The sequence below is a fragment of the Monodelphis domestica genome, chromosome 8, assembly GCF_027887165.1.
Source record: "Monodelphis domestica isolate mMonDom1 chromosome 8, mMonDom1.pri, whole genome shotgun sequence".
In the NCBI taxonomy this organism is placed as follows: Eukaryota; Metazoa; Chordata; class Mammalia; order Didelphimorphia; family Didelphidae; genus Monodelphis; species Monodelphis domestica.
Window position 1 is genome coordinate 48,277,679 of NC_077234.1, and position 20,623 is coordinate 48,298,301.

At 34.0% G+C, this 20,623-nt stretch overlaps 1 protein-coding gene across 1 annotated transcript in view; it reads right to left on the reverse strand.

Moving 5' to 3' along the window:
• Nucleotides 1-20,623, reverse strand: part of RNF13 (ring finger protein 13) — a 127,536-nt gene that overhangs the window by 2,468 nt on the left and 104,445 nt on the right. The window lies entirely within an intron of this gene.

Below are 20,623 nucleotides of genomic sequence, written 5' to 3' on the forward strand. Positions count from 1 at the left end.
TGGATTTATTTACCAGGATGCACTGAATACATTTAACTATTACAAAGCAGACTTTTAAAAAAGAAAAAAGATAATACGAATCTGCAAATTGCTATTAGAATTCTGTTGGAAAGGATCTTAATTAAAAACAAAATTGGCTATTTCCTAAAATGCTCAAGTTATTGGCTCTTCTTAATCCAGAGGACATCTCCAAAACTTCATCTACCATCATTTTGCTAGTACGGAAATAACAGCTCAGAACCAAATCTTTTAATAAGTCCCTTTCATTTATAAAATGCTTAACTCAGGATTCTTAAACTTTTAAGTTCCAATTAATTTTTCTCAATTCAAATATATTTAAAAGTTTGGATGGTTACTAAGGATGACAGTTATATACAACAATGGTTTTCTCATTTAGTTATTACAAATGGCCCAGAACACACCAAGTGACTACTTTGCAATATATTTTTCATCAAATCAATATAGCCTGTTAAAAAAAAAAAAATCCAGAATGCCAAACCCACTTCAATGCCAAATATCACTTGCAGAAAGAAAACAATGTTATACCCCAAATAAACAATTCTCAGAAGTCACAGTAAGTATGTACAGGAGGAGGCATAAGCAAGAAAATTACACTTTATAGCTGAAGCACACTCTAGACATCAAAGTGAGGCATTTTACCAAGTGATCACAAGAAGTTCCACAGTAAATAAAACACAAGCCTTAGTTACTGTGTGGTACAGTGAACAGACTAAAACTTAAGAGTCAGGAAAACCTAGGTTCAAATCCTATTCTGATATTCTAGAACCAGAGAATAAAATAGAAATATATATAAAGAAATATAAAATATAATCCAGCAATTATCTCCTGAAAGAGATTCCCAGAAATATTATAGCCAAATTGTAGAAACGTCCAAAACTCTCATGTCATGGAGAAAATATTGTAAATAGCCAAAAAGAAGCAATTCAAATATCATGGAATCATAGTGAGAAAAAGATTTAGCATCTTCTACATTAAAGGATAAGCGGGCCTGGAACACGATATTCCAAATGACAAAGGAACTACAACTACAACCAAGAATCACCTACCCAGCAAAACTAAGATAGTTCTTCAGGAGAAAAAAAAAAGAACATTCAATGAAATAAAAAGAATTTTCAAACATTCATGATGAAAAGAGTGCATTGCAAATAGTACCTTGATGTTTGATAAATTGAATTTACTGGCATGTCACTTTTGCATCTCAGCTGTAAAATAGAATTTCTGTACCCACTTTACAGGTTATGAGGTTCAAATTATTCTTCATAAACTTTAATATACTTTCACACTAGTTATTAACTATATATACCATAACTATATATAATTATATTTTGTTCAGGACCTTTAAACATAAATGGTATCAGATATATTTTATATTCACTATGTTGAAAAATGTGCTAAATAAATACTACCCCAACAAATGCTGCTTTTTAATAATGCTCCAAGTACTGCTATAACACTGTTAGAAGCTCGGTGAACTAAAACCTTGCACTATGCCTAAGCTTCCACTTTTAGTCTTATATTGCCTTTATGTAATCAGCTAGCATTAGATGATGTAGATGCTGATGCACACACATGAATATGCTCCTTCAAAGAATCACTGAGTACACTTTTATTACAATCTACACCTAGGAAGGAATCTCTTCACATATCCCTGACAAGTAGTCATTAGGCTTCCATTTGGAAGACTTTCAGTGACAGGAAAGGAAGAACTCACTGCCTAAGAAACAGTGTGGCATAATGGACAGCATTCTAGGTTTGAATCTTGCCTCAGCTACTTATTATCCTGAATAAGTCAGTTCTCTCAGAACCTCTGTTTTATTATCTATACAATGACAATATTTATATTACCTATTTAGAATACTTGTGAAGAAGTGTGTAAGCCTTTTAAAGCACTATGCAATATTCCTAACCTTTTCTTCTTCGAGAAAAGATTTTCCAAATCTCTGCCCTATAAACCAAAATTTCTGCAATTTCTATGATTCGTTAAAGGGCAAGTACAAATGTCTTTTCTTTTAGAGCCCTCATCTTCTACTTTAGGCAAATGAGTGGTAAGGGCTAGGCAATGGATGCTAAGTGACTTGTCCAGGGTCACATAGCTAGAAGTTTTTGCAGCCAGATTTGAACCTAGGAACTCTGTCTCTAGGCCCAGTTCTCAATCCACTGAGCTACTCAGCTGCCCCCACAAATGTCTTTTCCACACAAATTGCCCTTCAAAAACTTGAAAACCTATCTCGTCCCATCATCAGGCTAAATCTTGGCAAAAGCAGTCATCCTCACATATTTTAGAATAGCAAAAGAAATGAACATCTGATCTTCTGAAGTGAAATTAAATTACAGTGAGTTTTTTAGCCACCCTTTCCAAATAGATTCCTATTTCATGTAAAAGCATTTTAAAAACATATTTTTTGAACTTCTGAGTTCCAGGATCTTTCCCTTCTGACCCTCCGCACTACCACTCTGAGACAACAAGCAATCTGATATAAAATTTACATGTGTAATCATGTAAAACATTTCTCCATATTAGTCATTTTGTAGAAGATTTCAAATAAAATAAAAAGAAAACGAGTTATAGAATGTTTCAGTCTTCATTCAGATTGCCATCATTTTCTCAGAGGACAGATGGCATTTTATATCATGAGTCTTTGAGATTATCTTGGACCACTGCATTGTTGAGAATAACAAGGTCATAGATTTGCAGTTGTGCATCAAGAAATACTGCTGTTAACTATGTACAATGTTCTCTTTCTACTCACTTGACTTTGCATCAGTTCATGTAAGTCCAAATTTTTCTGAAATCATCCTGCAACATTTCCTTTTTAAAAAAATTTTATTCAAAGATATTTTATTTTCCCAATTAGACATAATAGCCATTTTCAACATGTTTTCCAAAATTATAAAATCCAAATTATCTCCTTCCCCTTCCCCATCTCATATATGGTAAGCAATTTGATCTAGGTTATACATGTATTATCATGCAAAACATACTTCCATATTGGTCACTGTTCTAAGAGAATATACTAATAAAGGCAAAATCCCAAAATAAAACTGTAAATAAACCAATGTGAAAGACAGTATGCTTTGATCTGCATCTGACTCCAAAAGTTCTTTCTCTGGAAGGTATAGCATTCTTTGTCTTACATCCTTCAGAAGTGTCCCAGATCATTGTATTGCCAGTCTTTCACAGTTGATCATCATACAACATTGCTGTTACTATGCAATGTTCTCCCAGTTCTTATATCAATTTGAATCAGTTCATGTAGACCTTTTTTTTTTTAATCACCCTGCTTATCATTTCTTACAGCAAAATAGTATTCCATTGCTTAACATTTCTTATGGCACAACAGTTTCCCATCACTGTCATATATCACAACTTGTTCAGCCATTCCTCAATTGATGAACAATCCCTCAATTTCCAATTCCTTGCTACCACAAAAAAAAAAATTAATAAATATTTTTATACAAATAGATCTTTTCCCCTTTTTAAAAAAATCTCTTTGGAATTCAGACTTAATAATGGTATTGATGGGTCAAAAGTAATGCACAGTTTTAAATTCCTTTGAACATAGTTCCACATTATTCTCCACAATGGTTGGATCAGATCTCAACTCCATCAACAATAATTAGTGTCCCAATTTTCCCACATCCCCTACAACATTCATCATTTTTCTTTTCTGTCGTATCAGTCAATCTGATAGGTATGAAGTGTTGTTTTAATGTGCATTTTTCCAATCAAGTGGTTCAGAGTATTTTTTCATGACTAAAAATGGCTTTGAATTCTTCATCTGAAAGCTGTCTGTTCATATTCTTTGACCATTTATCAAGTGGAGAATGGCATTTATGGTTATAAATTTGACTTGGTTTTCTATATTTGAGAAATTAGTCCTTTATCAGATACTTGCTATAAAAAATTTTCCCAACTTTCTGCTTTCCTTCTAATCTTTGTTGTATTGTTTTATTTGAATAAAACCTATTAAATGTAACATAACATAATTACAATATAATAAAATGTCCATTTTTACATTTTATTAATGCTTTCTCTATATTGTTTGGTCCTAAATTCCTCTCTGATCCATATATCTAACTCAAAATGTATTCTTAATTTATTGTACTTGGTAGTACAAACTAGCATTATTGTTACTCAGAAGAGTAGAAAAATTAATGAGCTCAGAAATTACAGATGAATGTTTTAGTTGGTACAATAAATGATTTGTCATACAAGTTATTTAATCTCTGTGCCTCATTTTCAAAAATGAAATGAAATACCAACTCTAAAAACTTCTGTGTTTAGCCGTTTTCAGAAATATCTCTGCTACACAGTAGTAAATGACCACAATAATCTAGTGTTTGATAAACCCAAAGATCCAAGCTTTGGGGACTGCATAGAAAATTAGATAACAGTCTGATAGAAACTAGATATAGACCAACATTTTACACATTATACCAAAATAAGGCCAAAATAAGTACATAATTTAGACAGAAGAGGAATGCCACAAGCAAATTAGGAGATCATGGAATAGTTTACCTGTCAGATTTAGGGATAAGGGAAAAAATTTTGACTAAACAAGAGAGAGAAAAAATTGTAAGATATAAAATAGATAATTTTGCTTATATTAAATTTTTTAAACCCTTAACTTCCTTCTTAGAATCAATACTGTGTACTGGTTCCAAGACAGAAGAGTGGTAAGGGCTAGGCAATGAGGGTTATGTGACTCACCCAGGGTCACACACCTAGGAAGTTATCTGAGGCCAGCTTTGAACTAGGACTTCTTGTCTTTGGGCCTGATTCTCAATCCACTAAGCCACCTACCTGCCCCCTTGCTTATATTAAATGTAAAAGGTTTTGCACAAGGATTAGAAGGAAATCAGAAAGCTGAGAAAAAGCATTTTTACAGCAAGTATTACTGACAAAGGCCTCATTTCTCAAAGTATATAGAGAACTAAGTTAAATTCATAATAGAAGTCATTCCCCAATTGATAAATGGTCAAAGGACCGGAACAGATAATTTTCAAAAGAAATCAAAGTTATCTATAGTCATATGAAAAGATGTTTTAAACTATTACTGATTAGATAAATGCAAATTAAAACAACTCTGAGGTATTAGATTGGCTAATGTGACAGAAAAAGAAAATGATAAATGTCAGATGGGATGTGGGAAAGTTGAGATACTAATGCATTGTTGGTGGACTTTTGAACTGATACAACCATTCTGAGAAAAATCTGGAACTGTGTCCAAAGGGCTATAAATCTGTACATACTCTCTGACCCAGAAATACCACTAAGGAAAAAGACCTATTTGTTCAAAAATATTTATAACCACTCTTTTTGAGGTGGTAAAAAATCGGAAACTAAGGGGATGCCCATCAACTAGGAAATGCGGAACAAGTTGTAGCATATGATTATAATTAAATGCCTTTGTGACATAAAGAAATGATTAATAGGATGCTTTCAGAAAAACCTGAAAAGACTTATGTGAACTGATGCAAAGTGAAGTGAATGGAACCAGAATAACACTGCACACAGTAACAGCAATATTGTACAATGATTAACTGTGAATGACTTAACTATTTTCAACAATGCAACAATCTAAGACAATTCCAAAGCACTTATGATGATGATCCACCTCCATAGAAAGAACTAATGGAGTCTGAATATAGAAAGAATCAATTTTTTATTTTATTTTTATCATGGGTTTAAAAAAATGTTGGTCTGTTTTCTTTCACGAGATTAATGTGAAAATGTTTTTCATAATTACGTATTTCTAAAATCTATATCAAATTGCTTGCTATCTCAGAGAAGAGGAGAAAGGAAGAATGTGAATTTAGAACTCAAAATTTTTTAAATGAATGCTAAATTTTTTTACATGTAATTAGGAAAGAATTATTAAAAAGAAATCGTGTGCTACTCAATAACAGTTTTCTACTATCAATAAGACTAATTTCTTGAAATGTCTTTCCTATAAAGCCTACTTGTGTTTTCTAAGGTGCATATGTCAAAGTAGCATAAAACATAGCATTCATTTAGCTTCCAGAAATATATTTAAATGGGAAAGGAGCTTGTCAGCCTAAGATGAATCTTAGCACGGACATACCTTGTTTCATTTTATTTTGCTTTACTGCACTGTGCAGATGTTTTTTACACATGGAGGGTTTGTCAAGCAAGTCTTTTAGAGCCATGTTTCCAACAGCATGTACTCATTATGTCTCATGTCACATTTTGGTATTGTAATATTTCTAACTTTCATTTTTATGATATCCATTATGGTGATATTTGATGTTACTATTGTAATTGTTTTAGGGCACCACAAACCACACCCATTTAAGATGGCAAATTTAAATCAATAAATGTTTTGTTATGCCTGTGTCACAGATCAGCCATTTTATTTCTTTCCCTCTCATATACCTCCCTATTCCCTGAGGCACAAGAACATTGAAATTAGGCCAATTAATAACGTTATAATGGTCTTTAAGTGTTCAAGTGAAAGGAAAAGACAAATCAATATGGTAAATTTCATTGTCTTATTTTAAGAAATTGCCACAGCTACCACAGTATTTGGCAAACAAATTTCCTTGACTAGTCACAGTCTTCCACACTGAGGCAAGACCCTATATCAGCAAAAAAAAATTACCACTTACTAAAGGCTCAGATGATGGTTAGTCTTTTTTTTTAATTACGGTTATGTATGATTTTTTTTAAAAGACATGATACTATTACACATTTAACAGACTATGACCATAATATAATGATAACTTTTATATGCACAGGAAAACCAAAAAATTCTTGTGGCTTTGCTTTATTGTGATATTTAGTATATTGCAATAATATTTTCTGAAAAGCAAAACCACAATTTCTCTGAGAAATGCCTGTATAATTTGATTTGAAAGCCTAAGAGCAACTAATTAAACATAATTTCATAAAGTACCTTTTAGCCTCCTGAATCTATGAATGTCCTACAACTATTAACTTGAACTGAGGCTTGCTTGAATTATTTCATTACTTGCCTAAATAAATGCTGTTCAATAGAGTTAGCAGAAAGGTGTTTCAAAAAGTTAAATTATATAAACTATCCTTATAAAAAAAAATTGAAATCCATACCATAACTGAACATTATAAATTTGATGTAGGAAAACATTTATTTTTCAGGCCAATGTGTTATTAAAATTTTTTTAAGTATGAGATAATAACACCATGAAATATAGAAAAATATAGAAATTATTTAAAAACCTACAGTTTTTGCCAGTCAACAAGAATTTATTAAGCATCTACTATGTAGTAGGCACTGAGCTAAAGTCAAGATAGGAAAAAAAAAGTACTGTCTCTGCTCGAAAGGAGCTCAAAATCTAATGGGCAAAGACATTATGCAAAGAAATTTGCACAAACAATATATACATTCAAGATAATTGGAGATAATCAAAAGATGAAGAGCATGGGTGACATACTCCATCAGCATATATATATGTATATATGTATGTCTCTGTAAAAGTTTGTGGTTTGCTTCCTAAACTCATCCATTTCCTCTTCTGATTATGATTTCTGGCCAAGAGATCTGTAGTATATACCAATTACAATATTGCTTTTGTTTTCAGAACTTCAAAATGGAAAAAAACAGAATGTTAGGCAAAGACATAATTATAGAGCCCAAACTATACTACTCCTATATGTAAAAATAGACTCGAACTCTGGACCTCAATCCCCACAAGCCCTTGCTCCACTTCCCCAAAATGCTTTGTAATCTCACGGAATTCTCAAGTGGGCTGAGATCGAGAAGGGATTGAACCTGATTGCAAAGGCTTTTGTGCTCTCTTTTGGACTTCCATTTAGGAGCAGACTTGGCTCTTTCCATAATGTAGGTGAGGTCTTGTCTAGGCCTCTCTGGCCTAGGCACGTGTTTCTTATTCTGTATTTTCTTTAATCCTTAATCTTCAATAAACCTCTAAAAATATAATAATACTTGCAGAGAGAAACTAATTTCTACCTGCCTCAGTCTCCCCTAAATTTTAATCTTTACAGTTGGTGACCTAATGGGAGAAAGACTCTCAATCTTCTGATTCTTTTCTGATCTTTTAGTTCAGCTTTTAATATCTAGTGCCTAGAAATTTTTTTTTGAGCCACATTTCTCTGGGCGAGTTTTTTTTAGCCTTGCAAAGCTGCTGCTGCTGTTCCAGCCATTAGTTTCTCCCTGCCTGCCTGTTTGCTGTTTGCCTCTCACTTAGTTCCTGGCTGCTTCGTTCTGCCTGCCTGTTTTTTCCTGCTGCGGATCCTGACCCCTCTACGTCCTCACCTGGTCCCGGCCCTGCCCACCCTGGCGACACACTCGGGCTCTGGCTCCTACTCCTGGCCTCTCACTTGGTGCCCAATCTCCTGGCCCTGCCTGCCTGTTTCTGTGCCCCAGACCCACGAGCACGACCCCAGCCAGCTCATCACCCAGATCCTTGGAGCAGATCACTCAGGACTCATTTCTACCAGCTGGTAACAGTATTGGCCACGTGGGCGGAAGGGAGAGATGAGGGAAAGGAGACCAGGTAATTTTTCCTTAGGCTAAGCCTCCACGTGGATGGGGGTATTGACCACATGGGCAGATCATAGTAGGGGAGAGAGAAAAAAAAAGGGAGAGGAAAAGAAACAGACTTTTATGCAATGGGCTATTTAAAAGGATACCTTTTGACTGTTCTGGTAATTTCACTGATTTCACCTGCGTGCCAGAAGAAAGATTCAGCCCAAAGATTCAACTTTAACTTTGAAGGGGCAAATGGGTGGCTCAGGGAACTGAGAGCCAGGCCTAAAGACATGCGGTCCTGGGTTAAAATCTGGCTTCATATACTTCCCAGCTGTGGGGCCCTGAGCAGGTCCCTTAACCCCCACTGCCTAGCCCTTACTACTCTGCCTTCGGACAATAGACATTTAAATAGATAATTAATTAAAAAAAAAACATACACCTAAGGAACTTTAAAGACTGGAGGTTATGATTTTAAGGCACTTCAGACTCCAATGGTTTATACAAATCTCTGTATTCTAATGCATTTTTGTTTAAGGTATAACTTTGTGATTTTAAGGTCATATATTACTGGATTCAATATTATTCTTTTATACTGTTCATTTAATGTACTGAGTTTTAAAATTCTGTTGCTTTTCCCCTATAACTGTGCTGAACAAATATTATTGAATAAGCCCATATATGAAAAAACAGCCTTTCTATTTTTGCCTTTGTAAATTGTCACATAGAGGATAAATGGACTTCAGAACTGGTTACAATTGCTATAACAACCTTTGGAAAATTTAATGTGCTAAATACCTCAACTGATTTTAAGGGTTTTTTTAAATATGATTTTTGTAATTTTTTTTTAACAATCTCTGGTCATTTTTGCCTGCCCCTACCATGAGGTAAGGCCAATTCTGGCTGAAGTGAAATACATTTTATAACCCCCAACCTTCCCACATTTCTAAACATGTGAATGGAAGTTGGGGCAGTTAATCTCAGGGCATTTGTACCCCTAAAAAGCCTCCAAAAAAGGAGCATCCCTTTATTTATACTCTTCAGCTCACTATTTTACTTCCACCAGAATGAAAAATAGATTTCTTGATTATGTTCTAAACCCAAAGATGAATTTTACTTTGTTTAAAAATATGTTTAAATTACCAAGGTTGAAAGATTTGATATGATTGTAAAAACTTGTGACAAATATCCATCAATTCATAGGTTTTAAAAAATGCCATACAATAACTTATGTAAAATATGATAGTGTGTTTGTTTGCTATTGTAATTAATTGGGCTATTGAGAATTTTGGGGATATTGATATCTACATATTTGTACTACTGTATTTTTAAAAATGAAAAAATGTTACTTGTCTCAATTCATTTGCCTTCTATTCACAGTGATCATGGCCAGATATTATGAGGAAATGGATCTAATTTTTGGTGAGAAAGCCTTGTATTTTATATTTTCTTAGTTGACACAGTGTCAATAATTATAAGCTATATTTTTTAATTTTTAAAGCTCTTTTATTATTATATTTTTCTTGCATGTGCAATATACTATTTGTTTTTTTATTATTTTTCTCTCCTTTTTATATTTCAAGCACGTCACCAGCATTAAGATTTTCTTTAACTTTTTGATTTTTCAGTGCTACAAGTTTAAGATACATTTGCTAATGCATTCCCTAAAAAGCTTGTGACTATAAAAACGATGCCACTAATTATTTAAATAAATTATGGGACTTTGCATAATGATTCTGTCTGATTCCAGGACAAGATACACACAAAAGAGCCATTGCACAGGGCCAAAGAAAAACCCAATCCAGGATGGATTGATGCACTTCTAGGCCAATACAAAGGTTTTGAACCTAGTGTGAGACTTGGGGTTGCGACACTTGACTTATGTTAAGATGTAGGCCTTCCTTGTGTCCACATTCACTCTGAAGATACTCACAGACGAGTATCCCTGAAACCTTGGCTCATATAATCTGGTCCCCTTTTCTGTCTTTCATAGTGTGGTACCTACCTTTCTGTAGTCCTGGCTACTGACTAGGTAAATGCATCATTGCTTAGATCATTTTGATTAGGTCCTGATTCAAGGACCTGTTATAGATTTATTTTTCTTTTTACTTGGAATTTTTACACATAAGACTTTGATAGTCTATAATTTTCATCCAGAGATTTTCTTTTTATTTGGATTTTTCTGATATCTTTTTAATATCACTTGCCAATTGATTCATATACCTCATACCTCAGCCATGCATCCCTAAGTGATCATTTTTTTAAATCACCCTCTTAATGGGGGGAATGTAAAAAATATCATTATTTAAATTACAAAGTTTAAATTCCTTTTGAGAAGAATTTTAGATAAAGAAGATGCTACCTCTCTGAATCCAGAAACTGAACTATTGGAGAAGCCACCATGAAGAAGCCTCCAAACCAGACAGCTGCACAAAAATTGAATTTTGGGTGTGGTTGATTGAACATTTATTTGTATGTATACTTTCATGCCAAAGGGGACTGCCCCCTAACTGGCTTTTTGTCAATGCGTTCAGCAATTATTGGTTTTATTCTTTTTTTTTCCCCTCTTATCCTCAAATTATTGTAATCTTTAAATTGATTAGGTTTTCATGATCCTTTGGGGGGAAAAATTATTTTTTTCAAACGATCAAACGGGGTATGTAAAAATAGACTCGAACTCTGGACTTCAATCCCCATAAGCCCTTGCTCCACTTCCCCAAAATGCTTTGTAATCTCATGGAATTCTCAGGTGGGCCAAGACCTAGAAGGGATTTAATCTGATTGCAAAGGCTTTTGTACTCTCTTTTGGACTTCCGTTTTGGAGCAGATGTGGCTCTTTCCATAATGTAGGTGAGGTCTAGTCTAGGCCTCTCTGGCCTAGGCACGTGTTTCTTATTCTGTATTTTCTGTAATCCTTAATCTTCAATAAACCTCTAAAAATATAATACTCTTTGCAGAGAGAAACTAATTTCTACCTGCCTCAGTCTCCCCTAAATTTTAATCTTTACATATATCATTTGGCAGCATGTAGTTAGCACAAAGTAATAAAAAATACATATCATCTTCAAGGAGGAAAAAAACAGAAGCATATACTGTAACAAAACTCAGGATATTTTCTCACTAGGATAATGATTAGAAAAACATTTTGTGTACGTGTGTGTGTGCGTGTGTGTGCATGCATGTGCATATTTTTTTTAAATCTCTACTACATATACTTAGGAAATTTTTAAATATTTAGGAACTTATTTGAAAATTGGTGTTATGTTGTAAAGAACACATGGCTTCCTTTAGTAATTGGCCAAATTAAATCTTGTTTTTTATATATGTTATTTGATATTAGTATGCCTTTAACATCCTACAGAGTATCATTGCAATGGAATGAAATTAAAAGTCACAGAACCTGGGTATGTTACTAAGCTCTTTCCTCTTTGGTCCAAATAGCCCCTAATAAGAACATGTTATATTAATGTCTACCTAACTATAGGTTATATTTCACATATAGAAAATTATTCTTTAACCAATTTTTCTTTTCTCAATCACATTAACTTATATCTCATTTTTTCAAATGAAATATGGTCTAACTTTCAATATGTACAATACCTATTAAACATTAGGATAATTTTCTTCCATATATTAGTTCCAAATACCTCTTTCCAACTTCCCTATTATTGGAATCCACTAGCCTCCCAATCACCCAGGCTCAGAATCTCAGAATCATTTTAAACTCCTCACTTTCACTTACCCCACATATCCAGACCTGTTACATTGTTTTGTCATTTCTATCATCAAAATATCTTTCACTTACGTCCCTTTCTCTTCATTTACAAAAGCTGCCATTCTACTGTAAGCAAACCTTTATCACCTCAAATCTGGACAATTACAGGACCTTTCTCATTGCTCCAATCTTCCACAGTGATCTTTCTAAAACTCAAGTCTAAATATAACTTCTGCTTCTTTTACACGCAAGTACTTTGCAACCTATTTGTTCCTATTTTTCCAGTTTTCTTGCAATAGATTCTTCTCCCTTTTAGAAAACAGATAGACAGCATCAGCCTTCTTGTTGCCCCTCATGCCTGCAATGGTCTCCTTTCCACATCTTCCCCTTTTGGCTTCCTCCAACCCAGTCTTGGCCGAATCCCTACCAAAGGCCTCTTGGGAGGCCTTTTTTGTATCCTAATTACTGGCATTCCTTCTGAGATTGCCACCTTCCATTTCATATACAGCACAATATGCTATGGGTGTTTTCATAATTATTTGTGTGTTGTCTCTCAAATTAAAAATGTGGCTCCTTCAGGGAAGGGACCATGTTTTTTGCCTTTCTCTGTGTATCCATCACTTAGCACAATGCCTGAAATACATTAACAACAACAACAATAAATTAACAAATGTTTATTAACTAACTAGGCAAAGTCATTTAAACTCTACAGGCCTCAGTTTCTGTAAAATATCTGTGGCACCTTCCAATTTTAATAAAATTAAATTCTATGACGCTATATTATAATAGGCACACAACTGCTACACTAAGAAAAATGCATACATAAGAAAAAGTGCTATAAGAAATGACAAACAGGTGGATTTTAGAAAACTATGGAATGATTTGCATGAAATAATGAAGAGTGAAACAAAAGGACATTGTATTCAGTAACAGCAATATTGTTTAAAGAACTACTGAATAACTAAGCTATTATGAATATTAAAAATATTGAAATCAACTACAAAGAACCTATGGAAAAAAATGCTATCTATCTCCAGAGAAAGAACTTTTAAGTAGATGTCAAATGGTTACCTTGTGAAATGCAGGGTTGGGGAGGGATAGCTCAGAATTTAAAATTCAAGGGGGCAGCTGGGTAGCTCAGTGGATTGAGAGCGAGGCCTAGAGACGGGAGGTCCTAGGTTCAAATCTGGCCCCAGACACTTCCCAGCTGTGTGACCCTGGGCAAGTCACTTAACCCCCATTGCCTAGCCCTTACCACTCTTCTGCCTTGGAGCCAATACAGAGTATTGACTCCAAGATGGAAAGTAAGGGTTAAAAAAAAAATTTAAAATTCAACAACAAAAACAAAACAAAAAAATATATATTAATAAATAATTGTTTTCCTATTTATATGTACTAAGAAAAAGTCCCTTTTTTTATAGTCTGCATGTTTTTATTTTACTTTTCTTTGTTTCTAATTCTAATATTTCCAATTCTAATCAAGTCACACAAAGAAACTTATTTTGGCCTATTTTGTTTGTCCTTTATTGTAAATAAGTAGATAATCTATAGTATATCTCCTACATTCTGAATCTGAAGTAGTAGATCACCTTAAATTAATCACTATGATTATTTATAAGATGAAAGTTCATGAAAAAGACAACACAGACTTAAAAAAAAAACACCCTTACCTTCCATCTTGGAGTCAATACTGTGTATTGGTTCCAAGGCAGAAGAGCAGTAGGGGCTAGGCAATGGGGATTAAGTGACTTGCTTAGGGTCACACAGCTGGGAAGTGTCTGAGGCCAGATTTAAACCCAAGACCTTCTTTCTCTAGGCCTGGCTCTCAATCCCCTGAGCTACCCAGCTTCCCCCGACAACACAGACTTTTGAGAATCATGATTTTCGATTAAGCAAAAATCATTTTAAACTAATCAACACTGAGGAAAGATAAGATCAATTTTATCCCATGTGCTAACCTCCTAAAAGATAATATTGCATTCACACAATGTCTAAATAAACTGCACCTGTTTATACTCTAAGCTGTCATTATTAAATATTTATATATTCAGGTAAAACATACCCCAGAAGCACACCAAGTAAAATTTTTTCAGTTTTACTTTAGCAATATTTCCCAAAGTATATTGTGAGAATTTCTACTTTGTAGAGAAAACTTTTAATAACTCCTATATGTCAGTAATTAAATGCTCCATCTTAGAAATACCAAGTATGGGGGCAGCTAGGTGGCTCAGTGGATTGAAAGCCAGGCCTAGAGAAAGGAGGTCTTGGGTTTAAATCTGGCCTCAGACACTTCCCAGCTGTGTGACCCTAAGCAAGTCACTTAATCCCCAGTGCCTAGCCCCTACTGCTCTTCTGCCTTGGAACCAATACACAATATTGATTCCAAGACAGAAGAGCTTAAAAAAATACCACTTAAGAAAAGTAATGGGACAAATAAATAGCACTAGAACTACATATGCCATCTTTGACCTATCTCTTTTTCCTTTCCTTTTATCTAGTCATTAAGTCAGGCAGACACTAGTAAATCAGTAAGTACTACAGGTTCATCAGTGGAAATGTTCTTTATTTTCATCTGTTTCCCATTAACTTTGCTACCAAACATCTCCTTAAAAACAAAAGGCATACTTAAATATATTCAAGACTAAAATATATAATCTACCACTCCTGGGAAAACATTTGATCTATGCATTTCCCAATTTGAACAAGGAATAATTATGATTAAATATCAATCCTAAATCAAGATGGACATGCTAGAAACTCTAAGACATGAGGTGAAAAGGGTTTTCTTAGAGCCTGCATGCTCCTATCAATTGTTTGCCTCACTCACCCAAAAAGAGAATGCTAATTCTCTAGTCCCCACAAAGCCGTGACTGGCTAGAAATGGTGTTTTAAAATCAACAAAGCTTAAAACACAAAAAAATTTCGGTGAAATAACTATAAACTTAGATGCCTGGGAAGAGCCTGACAGACAAAAACAAACACAAAATCAAGAAATCATCTTCTTAGTTAAGACAACACCATCAAACTTTTAAAAATCATCTGTCTTAAAAGAGATGGTTTTGATGCTTAAGAGGCAAGCTAAAAAAACAAGCAGTAGGACTAAAATTTCCAAAAATATGGATTATTCTGAAATAACTATAATTGTTTTATAAATAAAATTTCTTGGCTAAATATATTCATGCATAGTGAAAATTATTTTCTATGGCTACAAAGACACTTTTCAAATATTCACTACTTTAGCAGCTGATTTACATTTAAAACAATAATTTTCTCATTTTATTCAATATTAACTATCTACTATGTACCAGGTATAACGGAATACAAATGGGGTAAAAAAGCAACCATCCCTCTCCTCAGGAACATGACATTCTATTAAATGTTCTCCTAAATAAAAAGTATTAGGTATAAAATGGTCTATGATTGAAATATAATGCAGCATGTTTCACATTAAAATAAATTCATAATAGTATGAAGATTTATTCTACTTCATACATGCAGAATAACAAATGGTTTAAAATTTGAGTATATTGAAAAATATTGTGACTTTGTAAAAATAGCACCAAATATCAGTTCTAGAATGACTACCAATGTAATGTGTTCTTAAACTGAATTAAGTTTAACTTCAAGTTATAATTTAAATATATTTTAACATAAGGATTTCTATGATTATCTTTTAATTTAATAAATTTGGATGTTTACATATTAGACTGTATGTGGAATGAGAAATTAGTGTTATTCTCAAGGTAAGTTATTAATATACCCAAAATGAATATGCCTAGGACCCTAGTAAAATTAGTCTCTACTAGTATTGCCTCAACCCATCCAGAATATAAATACCTGAGTGAGACAGAAAACAAATTACATCTTTACTATACTATACAAGTATTTGGGGGATTGTGGGGTGTAAGTTGAAACTTTAAGATGTTAATAAGTTTGTGCTTTCTCCCAGTTTCTGTAAACCTTAGCCCATGTACCATATATCTATCTGCATTCTGAGTGAATATGCAGATTAGAACCTCTAACCAAAACCTGACAAGAGTGTTCCAACAGCATCTGTGTGGTTATGTAAATTAGAACCTCTAACTGACAAGAGAGTGTTCTAATTGAAGCTGAGAGTTGGAAAGAGGGTTCCAACAAAGAATATAGCAGGTCAAGGATGTGAGGGACTTTTCCACGGTTTTTCTCTCAATAAACATCTACATTATAATTGACAGCTTCCCAGTTTCTTGAATAGGGGCTAGACCACCACTGAACACAGATGGTTTTCTGACTGGAAAACCAGAACAACAGAGGGTGCCTCAGTTTGCCTGTCTGAACAAATTATTTGTTTGAATGGAAAGACTAGGCCTCTCATTATGCTTCCAAAGAACTTGGATATGGAGAGAGAAGCGAGAAAGCTGCAGGAAGCAATAAACTGTGGACCCCTGGTGAGAGATATCCACACCCCACCCCAAACTTGGTATGTGAGTGGCTTAAGAAAGGAGAAGCAAAGGGGCAGCTGGGTAGCTCAGTGGATTGAGAGCTAGGCCTAGAGATGGGAGGTCCTAGGTTCAAATCTGGCCCCAGACACTTCCCAGCTGTGTGACCCTGGGCAAGTCACTTGACCCCCATTGCCTAGCCCTTACCGCTCTTCTGCCTGGGAGCCAACACACATTATTGACTCCAAGATGGAAGCAAATAAACAAATAAATAAATGAATTAAAAGAAGGGAGAAGCAAGAAGCAAGATGAGGACTGTAAACTAGGGACCAGGTTACAAAAGATCTCAGGCAAGATGCAGTTTACAAGTAATAAGTTTGTAGAGGTGAGGGTTTTTGCAATACAAGTAGTAAAAAAAGGATGAAGTTTTATAAAAGAAAAAAATAGTTAAGAAAACAAAATATTAAAATGAATAGGGAATAAAAGAGCACCATTACTTTAAAATGCCATGGTTAACCACAGGTAATATAGTCTTAAAAGTTGTGCTTCTATATGAGAAAAAGAGATATTTAAGTCACAGATGTAAAATATAAAAGCAAATGTAAATAAGCAGATTCCACCTTATGATTTGTGCCACTTAACAATAATTTATAAACTATACTCCATCTTAAGGAAGTATAAGGAAACTTATACTCCATTTGGAAAAATGTTTGGGCAGTTACAAAGTTTTTTTGTTTTTGTTTTTTAATAAAAAACACACAGACATATGTATATAGTGGGTGTATATGCATCCAAATATTCTAAATCAAATTTGGAAAATCATAGAACTGGTAAAGAAGACAAGATTATTAGTCCATTTTGGCTTAAGTATAAACTTAAGGTTGGGGTTTGTAGGTCTACAAAAACATCACAGGAGAATTTGAATGGAGTAAATTGGATATGTGCTTATAAGAAAAATGTAGCATTGCAGATTAGGAAATTTGCCCACAGTCACAGACCTAGTGTTAATGAAATCTATAAGGACTCCAGGTCCACTATTCTTTCAAGGATAATATCCTGTCTTACATAAAGGACTTCCTTTTAGTTCTGTTAAATTTTGTCTTACTGGTTTTAGGTCAACTCTATAGCCTGTTATGATCATGTAGAACCTTCCTTCATTCATCACAAATACAAAATTCTAAGAGAATGACACTGATGATTCCATGAGACAAGAAGAATTATTTAAACAGTCAAAAACCTGAAAAAAAAAGGAAGAAAATGAAAGATATCTCAGCAATTTTAAATTACCTAGAAAACTAGAGATCATTTAAAACTCATTAGATTATTTGAAATACATTACCAAAAAAAGAGTGCAGACATCCTATTTCATGAAATCATAAAAGAAAACTACTCATATATCTTAGAATGAGAAGGCAAAGTAGAAACAGAATCAACTTGCCTACTCCAACTCCCAGAAACATCATAGCTAAAACCCAGAGCTTCTAGGTCAAAGAAAAATAAATGGAAACATCCAGGAAAAAAACCCAAGTAATAAGAAGCCACAGTCAGGATTGGAAAAGATTTAGCAGCCCTCACAAGAAAGTAGCAGAGTTTCTGGAATATGATATTCCAGGTGGAAAAAAAAAATAGGGTGAATATTTTCTTATAGAAGAAAAAAATGGACCTTCAATGAAAAAGAATTTCAAAGTAGAGATATAAAACTCTGAAGTACATAGAGAAGTCAAAAGAAATATCAAAAAAATAAACATTAGTGAACAATCACAAAGGACTAAAAACAAAGAGAAATTGTTACATTCTAATATTAGGAGATGATAGGTATGTCCTCTCTGAACCTAAACAAAGGACCTAAAGGAATGGAAAGGGAGAGGAAGAGGGATACACTGGGAAGAATTTTGGGGAGGAGGTTCAAAGGAAGGGATATTATCTCATATAATTGGGGTATACAAGTAAAAGGTCTAATAAGATGACATGTAGAAAAACAGGCAATACTTGAAAACTCACGGGTGTGTGTGTGTGTATGTGTGTACACATACATACACAGAAAGGCATTTCATTCAGGGACACAGGAGGGAAAGGGGATATGAAGGAGGAGAATAAAAGAGATAAATTAAATGAGATTCGCTTTAAGCAAATAAACCTCTAACAAAGGAAGTACACAATTATTTATAGCAACTCTTTTCGTGGTAGCAAAGAACTGGAAACTGGGGGTTGCCCATAAACTGAGCAAAAATATAATGAGAATCACTGTGATATAAGAGATGATGAAAAGGATGATTTCAGGGGGGAAAAAGAGAAGAAGATTTGCACGAATTGAGACAGAGCAAACAGAGCAGAATCGGGAGAACATTTTATTTCCCCAATTATATTAACAATTTTCAATATGTTTTCCAAAATTATGAGATCCAAATTTTCTCCTTCCCTCTCTTCCCTCCCCACTACCAGAGATGGTAAACAATTTGATCTGGGTTTTACATGTATTATCAAGCAAAACATTTCCGTATTTATCACTGTTGTAAAAGAATGTTCATATAAAGCCCAAACCTCAAAATAAAACCAAAAATAAACTAATGTAAGTTTTGATCTTCATCTGACTCTCAATAGTTATTTCTCCAATGATGGATAGTATTCTTTGCCCTAAGTCCTTCAGAATTGTCCTGTAGAACAATTTTTGAAAACTTAGGAACTCTAATGAACACAAAAACCAAATATGATTCCAGAGTAATAACAAAACATGCTGCCTACCTTCTCATAAGGAGAAGACAGACTCCAAATGCAGACAGAAATACACTTTTTGGACCCGGTTAAATGAGGAAATTTGTTTTCCTGGACTATACATGAAATTCCACAAAACTAACCAATACATTAACAACTGATCCTGATAGTCTATTTCTCTTTCTCAGTGGGAGAGGAGTGGAAACAGGAAGAAAGTACTACTTTAATTGATTAAAAAAACAAATTTGATAACCAAAAAAAAATTACAAAAGTAATGGCCAGGGCAATGGAACACCAATAGTCTCAGCAAGTTCAATGGTGAATGACTTAGGCCCACCCAGGTATAGTCTATGCAGGTCTGATTCGGAAGGTAGAAGAGCAGAAGAAAATGGTCATTTTGAAGATGAGGGTGACAGGGTAGTTTTGGAAAAGAAGGCACAAGCAATTAGGAGGATGAGAAACAGAAGGCATCACTTTAGCTGAGAATTGAAGGGAACTAGAGATTTCAAGGGGTTTGGGTTTTAAAAGATTACTTTATTACAAAAATGAATAACATAGAAATAGGATTTGAATGATAATATATGTATAACTCAGTGAAAGTGCTTGTCAGTTCTGGAAGAGAGAAGGGAAGAGGGGAGGGAGAGACAACAAGAATCATGCAACCATGGAAAAAATTTTTAAATTTAAATTTAAAAAAAGATGGCTATGAGTGAAAGTTTGGAGAGACTTGGAAATTCACCTGGAAATGGAAATACAGGTAATATAAAAAACAAAATTTTAAGGATTTATTTTTAAAATATTGTTTAGGAGAGAAGTGACAAGACCCTAAGCTATGGTGGTGATGCTGTGAATGAAGAAGAAACAGATGCATTATATGTCATAAAGTGATTTTTATAGATGTAAAGTTATATATTTCATTTTTTTACTTTTATATTTTTGAGGAGAAGAGGAAGATATTTATTCATTTATTCCCCATATGATAATCACAACCTTGGATTCCAGATCTTTCCCTATTAAAATCCTCTTGAAGAAGTTTACTTCACTTGCCTTCCTTTTGACTCACTCCAACCCATCTCTACCTGCTTCCCTGTTGAAATCTGATATGTTTCTACACCAAAATAGTATGTGTATATTTGTGTGCTTATATATGTAAGCGTGTAATACTTCTGTTTCAGATAATATTAAAGTACACTTGGTGGCCATTCTCACACCCCTATCCCTTTTTCTCCACGTTTGTATACTCTTATTTTAATAAATTCCATTATAAG